Here is a 13,330-nt window from a genome sequence, read left to right as displayed (position 1 = left end):
GCAAGTGTCACTTTTCAATATTTGCAGTAGCTCTGTAGGCATACAATGGCATAATGTTCTAGCAAGTATGAGAGATGAAGCAAGGGAAAGATAACTATAAGCCATAGAAAGAAGAAAAGAAAGAAATTAAAATGAAGTTAATGTGGAAAATAATTGTCTGCAATTTTATTCACAATTTAAAAAAAAAATACTGAGTTCTGGACTCTGTGTACTTTGGAGTTCTTGAGGCCATCAGTTCTTGGAGAAGCTATGGTCATTAGAGATGACTAAAATTACATGTGCTACCTCGACCTTCCCATATAAGCAACTTTAATGGGAAAAAATAAAAGAAAATGATTTCCTTTAAAGATGAAAGAGCACAGTTTAATGAAAAGTAGGATTTCCCCCGCTCCTCTGCTCCAAAAATTGGTTTCTGCTTTTGCAATGAAGCATGTCTGGTTTGACAATCACAAGTTTTCAGTGGAATTGGAGCAACTTAAAAAAAAAATCATCAACAAAACTTTATAGGCCATTTTTCCTCACAATTTTAATATAGGTAATATTCAGTTCTTATTTAAAAATGGGCAAGTGCCTCTGAATAGCTTAGACAAGGGATATAGATGCCCTACTAGCATTGCCCATGTCTGACTGGTTTCAGGGATTGTATGTCATCACTGAGGCATTTAAAAGGATGACAAGCTAGAAAATAAGTCTACCAACTTTAATTTTTGTTCATGGGCTCATGGGTACAAGTGATGGTAGTGTTCAAGTATTGTCATAGAATCATCTGCCCATTGAACTGTTTTGGGAAGCAAGCAAGTGAATTAAATATATACCTGGCATGTTTTTCACGTGATTCCAATTCCAGGACTTCCAAGCAGCGAACAAACAGGCAAAGCAAAAGGCAAGGACAAGATACTCATACAGAACTCAGCACCTTGGGTGTATTGGTGGGTCGTCTCCCAGAAAAATTGGATTCCAATATTTCATTCCAGATTATTAAGGAGCTTTCAAGGAGAATATGTATAGTTTTAATAAAACTATCATACAGTCAAATTTAGGTTTAAAAACAAAATTGGTAGAATCTCTTAGGGCAACTAGTTCTTATATGGAGAAACAGCACAGTTCATGGAAAACAGCACTGAGAATGAAAAAACTAGAATTTCTTTCCTGGTTCTGACATCTAACTTCTGTTTAACCTTGGGCAACTTCTCCATTTGGTTTTCTCAGATGTAAAATAGGGATGAATACTTCCTTCGGAAAGAAGTTGAACATATACAAACATACGTTACTACAGAGAAGTTAAATATTACCAATGCCAACTTGCGCCAGTTTTATAGGGGCAAAAAATACATTTTCTGCTACCCTCCCCTGCCTTATCCACCTGCCAACTGTGGATAACATAATTGCCAGCATATTTTTTTTGTTTGTGCCCATGGTTCCTGCTAGGCAAGGCGGCCACCTACCTTGCTTAGCCAGAAAGCTGGCTACTGATAATTGCATTATAGATCTCCTTATCATAAAACAGAAGAAAGTAGTTGCTCATGAAGTACTAGAAAAAATATTCACAGAAAAAATTTTTTTTTGCAATAGATGTTGAAATGAAACAGAAAATGTACTATATCTTTTTTTCTTATTCTGGTTTCATGAAGACTTCAAACCAAATATTATTGCTGCTCCCCTGTGCACACAGTTTTCATCTTCTTCTCCTCATTAACAAGCCCTCTGTCACCTTTTTGAACCCTCACCCATCCCACAATGCCAAAAGACCTCCCCATGCCTGACCTCTCTTGCACACAGCTACTGATCTAGCTGGCTCTGTCCTTCCGCTTGCCTCATGCTGTGCAAGAGAAGGATGATAGATTATTCTCAGCATGAGGTCCTGACAAACCTGTCCTCCCACAAAGCTGGCTCCTTATTGAGGTGGCACTTAGGAATCAGCAACTGTGTAACCTGGAGATGCATTAATAGCACAGAGGGAGAGAAGGTGCTAGGCAGGAGCGGGTCAAAAAAATTATTCCACAAAAGATTTCGAACCTGGCCTTTCTTCCCAGCACTCACAAACTTACCATTCTGGTAACTACATTTTAAACTTCAGCAAACAGCAGATTTCAAGAGTATAAACTAACTGGAATTAGATGCTGCCCAGAATTAGACACACTTGTACATTATAAACATTTTTAAGGCTCTGTGAATGATGCACAAAACTGGCACATGAAAACTAGCAACTGAGAGGAACTTCTTATATCTACCTAGCAGAGAATTAACTCTCTCAAAGAGTTCATAAGACAGTCTCATAATTAGGAGGAAACAATATCAATGCAAGTCTATAGAAGCATGCGAGAAAAGACAAAGCTATATCAACAAAAGTCTATAAAGCAACAGTTTTTTAATCTAAGGAAAGGCAAAATGAGATCAATACAAGTCAATGGGACTGATATGATGCGTGGAAGCACAAAATAATGCTAATTAGTACAAAAGATTGCCAAGGCTGACTATTTTAGACTGAACAATATGGTAAAGCATTATGTGAACAATTGACTTCAGTCTAAAGCTGCACAACATTTTCCCTTCCCAAATCACAATGCAGTTTTTTTACATCAATTATTTTGTTCTTACTAGCTGCATGAAGATCTATGAAAATCCTTGCCTTAGAGTAGTGAAATCTATATCCATCAAACAGTGCCTTACATGCTTTACATCTTTCCAAACTTATTTCAGCTTATGCCGGCTGTTACAAGAGGTTTTCTAACCACCAGAGCAGCCAGGTTCTGCAGCATCCTTCTAATCAGAGTAGTGAAGGTAAAAAAATCCTCCTGTTTTTTAGATGGAACCCAAGAAGTGTATGAAAGGTTTACGTGCCAGAAAATTTGCAATAAAAGAAGACAGATTTCCCTGCAGGTTGTGCTATGATAGAAAAATGCTATATAGGAAACAAAATGTTTCTAAGAAGTATTTCAATAGTTACATATATGTATGTTACAATTAATTACTTAAAGATAAGTCTTGAAGTGGCATGTCTGTACAGACAAAGTTATTTTTGTTCAGTTTTGCTATCTGCAAAGGCATAATCTCCTTGAATTTTTAGACAGGTTGTTGTCTTTACATGTCTTTTCTATTTATTTTTCAAGAATATTATAGTGAAGATGTTAAATGGAAGAAATGTTCACTGCAACAATGCATTTTAAGAATTGGTTTTCTGGAAAGTAGATTATAAATGAATATATTGGCACCAGAAACTTGGTTTGAAGGACAGTATTCATTCAACAGGGAAAAAAAAACATGCTAGCTCATCTATAATTTTATTGAGGTTAACACAATCCAAATTCTAAAGGTCACATAATGTATATATTTTATAAACTGTTTGAATGCACATCATCTACATATCAATGTTTATTTGGCAAGCCGTGCTGTGCTGAAACAACTCAGAGTTAAACAGTGTCTATGAAGTAAGCTATTTCTGGTAGTTCAGACACCACTGTTATTAGCTTAATTACAATACAAATACATAAAATACAAAGAATATTCTTCCCACACCTCGATTTCATACAATTAACTTTGACTTGGAGATTTTGTAGCAATGTATTGCTGCTATCAAGTTTTAAAAACTCACCTAATAAGGATCTCCAGACTCCTCTCTTTTCTGGAGCTCCTTGGAAGCTCAACTGTGGTCTGTCACAGAGCTGTGCACCCAGAAAGCAGCGTGCAGATGAAGAAACCCTCCATCTAGATCCAAGAAAAAAAAGTTTGATATAAGTAGGTGCTCTAACACACACAGATAACAGGCCTGTCAAAACCAAGCATCTTCAGAGCTAATGCAAATGCCTCCCACTACATGCAATCATTTTCAGATTCAAAATGGGTATTGCTTAAGTGGGATGCCAATGATACTTGTAACTCTTCAACAGTAATGTTCACCTTTGCAACGTTTTCATCTTAAAAACATGCACAAGAATCTTTCAACAGTGGAACAGAAGAAGGAAGTAGCCAGTTTTCTAAACCTGGAAATATTCTAGGTGCTGCCATACAGAGGAATCTAACAAGCCATCTCTTTTGCCTTAGAAACTATCCTATTTGATGTCCCCTCAATAAGAAGGGACAGAGAACAGAATCCCACCTCTTTTCAGTGAGTGTGTAAATTCAGAGTAATTCCATCTTGGTATATAACCTTATCATTTAAATGAGAATGAGGAGAGGCATGTTGCCTGCTTCATGGCATCTGTATAAGACATTGGTTGGTGTGTTATAAAGCAAGCCCAACCTTGGAACATTGCGTGAAGCATCCAAAATTTGCACCCTCAAATCTTTGGGTGAGAAGCGGTTTGGTGAACATTCAAGTATTATATAATCATTCTTTGCTTTTTTGGGAACATGATATCACGACGAATAGATTATGGAGTGTCCAGCATGTTTTCCTGAGTTAGTTTTACTGATATGGCATGCGTGGTCTGTAGCAACAGGCAGCATCAAACTGCGGTCATCCTTGTCCTTACTTTTATATGATTTGCAGTATTTGATATAGATGTACTTTTGACATGTTCTTTATATTTTGGCCAAGTCTGTTTAGTGGGGCAATGATTAATTTAATCATTCCTTACCTATTCACATTTGAAGAGGTAATTGCCAAGAATTAGCATTTGACATGAGTTTGTTTGTTCATTACCTTTATAGGCTTGCTCTGAGGCACATGATGAATTTACATTCTAAAAGAAGGGACTTGTAAGAATATCACCTGGCTATTCAGGTTACTGGACATGTGGGTGTGGTAATGGGTGGGGGGGAGAAACGGGCAGAATTCTTACTGTAGAGAGAGACAGAATATTAATATTTTAGGAGATAATATTAATAATCTTCATTTCTGAAAGGATACATATATTGTCCTCTTAAATTAGATCAGGAATAATTTCTAGTTTGGTAAACAGGCACCTTTGATGGGGCAGATAGTTATATGCATAGTGTGGGCTTCCCAAGTATCTAGTGGGTGATGTACATGGATAGCCAAATAAGATGCTTAGAGTGTATACAGAAGTGCTCTGTGCATGTTTTGCAGTTCTGTAATTTAGAGCACTTTTTATAGTGCTATAAGTTGCAGTGCTTTTAAAACACGAGAGAAGTGCAGCGCTGGTGGGGGGAAGCTCTGAGCCTCCTCGCACATTCCAGGCTAGCAGGCAGGGGGCGCTCCACAGACTCCTGGGGCTTCTCCACTGGTCAGAAATTTGACTAGCACACAGAAGTTATTTAAAGTGCTCTAGATTGCTAACATGCTGTAAAATACAGTGCTTCAAATTTAATGCCTGTTTTAATAAGGATTAATTTAAAATGCTGTACCCATTTTAAAGTGCTGTTAAGCCATGCACTTCTGTTAAGCCATGGTAATAAATGACTTTAAATGGGAAAAAAGCAACTTCTGTATACACCCTTAAGCTTCATCTTGAGAGCAAGTTTTTGTCTTCAGTTTGTTCCTGGGTATAGGGAATGGATTTAGGCCTTCAGCCAGTGGACAGAGTAAAGTAGGCTAACAGGAGAACTCACAAGAGACCCTAGCAAGAAGGTCAGAGGCAGAAGCTGGAGCTGTAGTCTTAGAGTTAAGATGCAGGGTAAGATCAGGCTATTGTTTTGATATATCTATATTTAATTTTGTTTGTTCTTGTATCTCTGTCTGTATCTCAACAAATGGTTATTGGTTTCTTACTTTGTTCATGGGGGGAGGGGTTATATAATACATCCTTTTATTATCTTCTTAATTTGATTATTGACAGTCAGTTTGATTTCAGAGTATTTGACCACCCAGGCAGACCTCTTCCCCAGAAGAGGGCACTACATCTTTTCTGAGCACATGACTGAGCCAGGGCGTATCATACATGTATCCTTGCATTTCCACGGAAAGTGAGCTGAAAAAAAGCCGAAACATTCTGGGTATTGAATGATTATGTAGGACTTACCAAATTCCCTCAAAAAATCCTTTGCCCAAGACTACCAGACAGATTCTAAACTAGGCAACATACAGGCAAAACTAGAAGCATGGCAAAAGATTACTCAACAGAAGACATAAAGAAAGTGTTGCAAGTATGGCTGGGCTGAACTTAGATTCAAAAAGATTTGAGGCAGGTGACATCTCTTTTCAAAGTGCTTCAGTATAGACCAGTGGTTTTCAACCTTTTTTTTGTTTGCAGACTTCTAAAAAAAATTTTGAATGGAGGTGCAGACCCCTTGAATTGTAAGTGTGGGTATTCACATAGTTTTGGTTGATTATGATCATCTTGTGAACCTCATAGACAGTCTGTGGACCCCCAGGGGTATCTAGACCACAGGTTGAAAACCATTAGGCTAGATAATTACAGTGATAGTCTTTTCTGCATCAGATTTCTTCGCTCGTTCTTCCCTCCCCCTTCACAACATGCTCATTGCGCAGTATTTGTATTGTATTTAATAAATCAATGCCAGGCCCCAAAACTTCCATTGGAATCCTCCAAGAGTCAAGAAATACCTTTTTCCTCTGAGAGCACCAGAGAACGATATGTTGAGATGGGATATCGGGCAAGGTGAACTACTGGCTGTAGTGGTAGTTAGGCAAGGACTATTGGAGTTTATTTGCCAACTTCTTGGCTATATTTCACCTAAACTTTTCACCACTGCAGGTGTCCATGCTCCTGGTCCCTGGCCTCTTTACATCTTCCCCTCTTCCCACCATATGCCTCTGTGAAGACTGATCTGTTTTGTAATTAGCCATGTACATTGACCTTCAACATGACACTACAAAATGTGAAACGGTTTTCATTTAGTTCAATAACCTCACTCAGTCAGCACCATTAATGAGTAAAAAAAATGAACCTAAATAAAAGTATGTTAAGTAAAAGTGAACAACAGTGAATATTTGCAAAGAAAATGGGTAGCTTTGTTATTGTGCACTGGGGAATGACTCTTCATTTTTTCACACCCTGTCAATCCTACTTGACACTTAGTCATCCTTTTCTATTGAAGCTTTGATTCTCTGTGTGCATAAGGCATATATAACCAGGCATAATCCATTCCAGCCTTTGGCTGGATTGACATACATGGTGCCTCAGGCATCTGAGTTCCTCTAGGAACATGACACCAATGCAATTGTAAAATTTCCCAGAATTATATAGCTAAAAGGTATCTATGGTTTTGCATGCTTTTTGTGCTGCACTGTGCTTAATGCCGGCTGCAGATACAGACTAATAACGAATGTAAAGAGATGTTTTCATTCTTATTAACGCTGAATCTGAAAGTCACTTGTGTGATGGTTCTGTCATACATGGGAATGTGTGCCTCATACCACTGTCTTTCTGGAAGAAGACTGCCCCTAGGGACACACAAAAAATAACCATTAACACAAGCTACCTAACAACTTCGCTTAAAGGGCAAGAGGTAAAACAGGAGATAGTTGCCTCAAGGGCTTTTTTTCCCAACCTCTGAAAAGACACCACACCAATCTGAATAATGAAAGATTGGAACAAATGCATAGTAGAGAAATGAGGAATAAAAAGGAACTGGTGTATGGTTCGGGGAAAGAGACAAAGCCTTGTATTACCAGACCTGTCAGGATGTTGGAAACAAGTAGTCTTCCCTTGGTAGGACAGTTGCACACAGAAAGGGGATTTTAAAATCCCCTTTCTCCAGTGCTTTGCCCTAATTGTGTCTCAGATTCAGAGCTGCTCTGTGATATTTCATGCATATTTTTACGTTTCCCTGACTATTAGAATGTTTTCTATATGGGTTAAATCAGGGGCAACTTGTGTGGCATGCAGCAGATGAAGCAGAGGAAGGGGACTGGTGTGCTTGCAGAGGGTGTGGGACTTGCCTTGTAGCACACCTGCCAAAAAGGTTGGCTACAACCAGTGTAAAATAAATGAGATAATTCGACAGGTTTGGGAAAGAGGCAGGCAGGAAATTAATGGCTTGAGACAAGCCTCCATCTTCAATTGATCGACAACACTGGTTTTCAACCCGGATGGAAAAAAGGTGGTGATGCAGAACTCTGGCAGGACTGAAAAAGTCAAAAGGAGTGCAACACGGTGAAAGTCCACCACAGGTGACATCAAGGAATAGGTCCTAATACCCGGGGCAGGTGGGGGGTGGGGGGGAGGGAGGAAGAGAGGAGGGAGGCAGGGTACTTGGAGACCAGAGGGATAGAAGTGCACAAGTTCATATAACTGTAGAACTACCTACATTTGGACTCTGGAATATTCAGACAGCATTAATTAGCTGAAAACATTCTGCTTATTTGTGAACTGAAGAACAGATCTTGGTATTTTGTGATTCTTTTCAACCTGGAAAATATGAAATGGAGTACTGGCCATATCTGTGCCACAGTTTATTTTGGGGTGAGAGCAGTCTACTCTTTTACAGCAAGCAAAAAAGTATTTTCTTGATGGTCTTAGAAACTGCTGAAATGCCAGTAAAAAAAATAAATATGTTGAGGACAGCTGTAAAATGTTGCAAAGAATGATCGTCTTAAATCAGGCACTGCTTTCAAGCACAAAGAACATGTACTCTTCCATTTAAGTAGAGCTATACCTCTAGGACTAGGAAGAAACAACTAAAAGGTGAAATAGTCCATGCACGCCATTTTTAAAATTTTACTTTCAAAAGGTTTCCTAGTGGGTTCAGCTAATCAAGTCAGATTGCAGACACAGTGATGAACAGAGGGAACTAGATCCTAAGGAAAAATCAGAAAGTGTTTAAATTTAGTGTGTTCACTTGGATATACAGCTGGCTTTTCATTTTTAAAAAAAACCCAGGGAGCTTTTATTAAGACTGACCGTATAGTACATGTTCTCCTAGTGTCCAAAATAAAGTGAGTAATGGATTAGTTGTTCCTACAACTAGTTCTGGACAGCACTAAAAATATAGGGTTGATGAGAAAAAATATTTTCCACTTGGTTTGCCAAATGATATTGGTCTTCCTGCCACCAGGCAATGATCAAGGTGTGATCCTCCCCACCTGCATTCTATTCTTTGCAAAGATCCACAATGCAAGCCCCATCTTTTTACTCCATGAGGTCCTAATAACAACAACAACAAAAATGGGCTCAGAAAAGACATAATGGGACACTTCAGTCTCCAGACTTGTCACCTACTCCCTTGAAACAAGGATAGAGCTCGGGCAAGAGCCAGTCTTTTACAGCACTCACCTATTCAAAAGGAATTTGCCAACCATTTGAAGGACACTTCCTCGAGCAATGTAGCAAGTGCTGGGCCCCAGGAGTAGCCATGTCACCCCTTGGTGGCCTCACAGCTCCTGCCTCACCAAGGCTTTCTGGGTACCCCCCACCCCTTTTCCCCACCTGCCATACTTTGATGTAAATATTTAATTTGGAACAGGGAATAGCACTGTGTGAAATTTCACCCGGTGTTTCATTTCAAAGCTGTTTGAATACGTTTCGAGTTCAAAACAGGGCAATTAAAATGAAACAAAAGCCTTCAAAACAGCTTTGAAATTGGGCACTCGCAACATTTTGAGTTTCAAAGCCAGGCTTACTTCACTTCAGCGCCGGTCCCAGCTGACAGCACCAGACTCCTGTGACTGGCAGGCAGATTGGGGGTTCGCCTGCCCCCCCCAGTCCCAGGGCCCCCGATCTGCCTGCCAGACCACAGGAGGCTGGTTTTGCTGCCTGGGGCCAGCGGCAGCCCATGCTGGGAAGATTGATGCTGCTGCTGGCCCCAGCCAGCAGCACCAGCCTCCTGTCATCTGACAGGCAGGCTGGGGGCTCATCCACACCCCCCGGAGGGCTATGGGGACTGTGCCAGACTCCTCCCAGGGATGTGGGCCCCCAATCTGCCCTCCAGATGACAGGAGGATGGTGCTGCTGGTTGGGGCCAGCAGCAGCAGCACTGATCTTCCTGGCTCTGGGTGAAACATTAAAACAGCAAAACAGTTTCAATGAAACAAAATGGAACAGTCCTTTTTGAAACGAAAATCAAAATGAAACACTGTTCCACTGAAATAGAAGTCAAAGCACAGCAGTGCTGTTTCGCACAGCCCTCATAGGGAGGTGGCCAGGCATCCCAGAGCAAGCTCTCAGCCTCTAACCGGCTGTGTTCTAACACACTAATCACCTTAACGGCTAATTTCAGGGCCTCCAATCTCCCCTGTAGTCACAGCCATGCCTCACAGACGTTATTCTCCAATCAATTTCCCTTGTAGGGGTCTTGGCCTTCATCCTCCTAGTCTAGGCTCAGTGTTGGACCTGACTTACAGGCTCTAGCCATTGCCTCTACCCCATCCTGGCCCAGTCTCCATCCTGTTCTCCGTGCTGAGCCCCCTTGCCCAAGTTTCAGCCCTTTCACAGCTGCTACCTGCTAGGGCCTCAAGACCAGCCCCTGTTGGGGCTCAAACAGCCATGTGCACCTCAGGCACACTGGGACCTTTTCCACCCCAATAATCCAAACCACTAATATAAAATTAGAACAGAACACAGGCCCACAAACTAGTTCCCCACGGGCTTCAAATAACCCCAGGCAGCTAGTGGGACTGCGAAGTTTCACCAACTGTTTCATTTCGATGCTGTTTCAACTCGTTTCGAGCTCAAAACAGCAAAATCAAAATGAAACGAAGGACTCCGAAACACACTTGAAATGAAATGAGGGCAGTCAAAATGTTTCAAAACATTTCAGATTGTGAAGCTGAAGCTGGGCTTGCCAGCAGGGAAGCAAAGGAAGGCGGGGGGAGGAAGGACTGCTCTGACATTGACTGTGACTGTTTGGCTACCTGAGATGCTGCTGGTGCTACTGTGCTGTTTACTAAGTTATTACCTGTTGTCATTTAAAAGTGGTGGACTGGACTGAGGCTGTAGAGGAGGCGGCAGCCTCACTGGGGCATACTATCATGTCATGTAGAGGCCTCAGTGCCAGTGAGGGCTCGCCTTAACACACATACACAGTAACACGTCATGAGTTTTGCTTGCAGGCAGCTTGAGGCGCAGTTTCCTATAAACCTCTGCACTTATCTTCTTGAAACGTGGCAGGCTTTGTGGCCTCAGCAGGGACTACCGTGCCTGCTGCTTTCACCCTGCTTGTGCCTTCACACTTGGAAGTGACACGAGGTTTGCTTTCAAGACTAAGGTGCGATTTCCCAGAAACCTCTCTCCTTGAAAACTGGCAGGTTTCATGCCCCTGTAAGGGTCTACCACTGCTGCTGTATTCATCCAAATCTGCCAAAAATGAAAAAGTTATAGGCAGTTTTGTGCTTCCCCATTATAGCCTATGGGCAAAACATCAAAAGAGTGAAACAGTTTTGACAAAACAAAATGGAACAGTGCTTTCAAAACTAAATGAAACTTGAAACAAAACACTGTCCTGTTGAAACAGCAAAATGGAAGTTGAAATGAAATGATGCTGTTTCTCACAACCCTAGTAGCCAGCTGTACTATCACACTTCCCCCTACCCAGTGCTGTATTCTGCAGGGGTAGTCCCAGTTGATCCAGACATCAGCCAGGGGCTTCTCAGAATCTTCCAGCCCTGGACGTCCTTCCTCAGCAACCTCCATGCCAAACTGCCTGCCTAGACTCATACCTGGTTTTATATCAGGGGCAGGCCAGATCCAGCCCACCAGGCCATTCTATCTGGCCTGTGGAGCCCTTAAAAATGTAGAAAATAAATATTTATCTTCTCCTGGGTGCCTGTCAAAGATGGCAGGAGCAAGGGGCAGTAGGACCCCTTGGTAAGGGAAGCCAGTGGCAGGACTCAGCAGCAATGCCCACCTGGTCCCACCCCACCCACAGCCTCTGCCCTTGCCCTGCAGAGGCTTCTGGCCTGGAACTGTGGGGCTGTTCCCACATCCCTCTGCTGGAGGGAAATTCTAATATGAATAGGGGAAGGAGGCAGAGTAGAACTGTGAGTCAGGTCAGCTCCTGCCGAGTCCCGCAGTTGTGGCCATGCAGCTGGGAACCATGTGGTGCCAGAGCCCATGGTGGCAGGCAGGGAAGTGGTGAAGGCAGCAGCAGGTGGGGGTTAGTGGGAGTGAGCAGGCATGCGGAAGCACAGTGACAGCTGAGTGGAAGTGAGGGGACTGCACCAGTGGGGCCCAGAGCAGGGTGGCAGGAGATCAGGGCCCAGGCCAACAGGAGTCTGTGGAACCAGGCTGGGCTGCACCAGTAGGGAAAGGCGGGAGCTGGCCCAGCTCCACAGAGCCCCACCTACCCAGGCCTGTATTTCTGCTGCACCACTCTGGGCCCTGCTGGCACTGGTCCCATGCTTCCACCCAGATTTTACTGCACTCCCATGTGCCTGCTCACTGCCACCCCCCCCACCCCTGTAGGTGCTATTTCCCTGCCCGCTGCTGCTCCAGAACCACCACATGGCTCCTGGCTGCATGGCCAGACCGCAGGAGGATGGGGTCAGTGCCAGTACCCTGGCAGGAGAAGTGTGTCCATGTCTGTGCAATGAGGGAGGGAGGGTGAGAGAGAGACAGACAGAGCAATGAGGGAGTGACAGAGTATGTATGTGCACAATGAGGGAGGGAGAGACTGTGTCTGTCTGTGTGTGTTTGTAAGGCGAGTCCTGCGTGTACACCCCACCACACATGCACCCACACCCCCTTGCACTAACATATATGTGGACCTCCACGCCCCCTCACACCCCAGCCATTCCCCTCACATATCCCATACTCACCCATACCCCATATATCCACACCCACATTCTCACCCCACACCCCCACAAACCCCTCCAGACACACCCACACCTTCCCCCACACCCCACATATCCATACCCACCCACCGTGCCCCCTACAATATACAAGAAAAAAAATCTTAATTTTAAGCTATTGTGCAATCACCTTTATGTGCACTACACAAACATGTAAAAACAGAACAAAAATATTTTTTGAAATCAAATTTAAAAATGTCGTAGATGTTCAATTTTTAGAATATAATTTGGTATTTTTTTGGTTCCGAGATCGTAAAACCCTTAGCTGAAAGGAGTACTTCTGGGGGCAAGGGGAGGGACTTCTGGTGGCAAAAGGTCAGGGGTAAGGGGGTGAGACTGCTGGTCACAAGATGGTGACCAGGGGCAGGACACCTGTCAAGGGGCAGGGCTATCCATGTAGCCCTCAACAGTTTGCCAAGACTCAGGAAGTGGCCCTCTGCCTGAAATAAATTGCCCATCCCTGGCTTATATGCTCCAAGGCCTGCTCTCTTCTGGTCAGGTGACTTCCCCAAACTGGCTGCAGGTGTGCCCTTTACCTCAGCATCTCATTGCTGCCTTCCCTCTTCCAGGTGGCCCCAGTTTAGCTACCTGAGCTCTACTTTCTCCCCTTTAAAGTAGTTATTTCCCTGTTACAGCTTCATATACAATGTTACCAATTCTGAAGCTCTTCACAATCTCTGC

The 13,330-nt window shown here is 42.8% G+C and overlaps 1 long non-coding RNA gene across 1 annotated transcript in view; it reads right to left on the bottom strand.

Moving 5' to 3' along the window:
* LOC109313563 overlaps positions 1 to 3,703 on the bottom strand; it is a 610,519-nt gene extending 606,816 nt beyond the window's left edge. Inside the window, exon 1 of the long non-coding RNA XR_002102087.1 lies at positions 3,593 to 3,703. This is a non-coding gene — a long non-coding RNA (uncharacterized LOC109313563). The remainder of the gene's footprint in view (positions 1 to 3,592) is intronic.
* Positions 3,704 to 13,330: the final 9,627 nt, after the last annotated feature.

This window comes from Crocodylus porosus, unplaced genomic scaffold, assembly GCF_001723895.1.
Source record: "Crocodylus porosus isolate Cpor-Errol unplaced genomic scaffold, CroPor_comp1, whole genome shotgun sequence".
NCBI lineage: Eukaryota > Metazoa > Chordata > Crocodylia > Crocodylidae > Crocodylus > Crocodylus porosus.
This window is presented reverse-complemented; position numbering and strand designations above follow the sequence as displayed.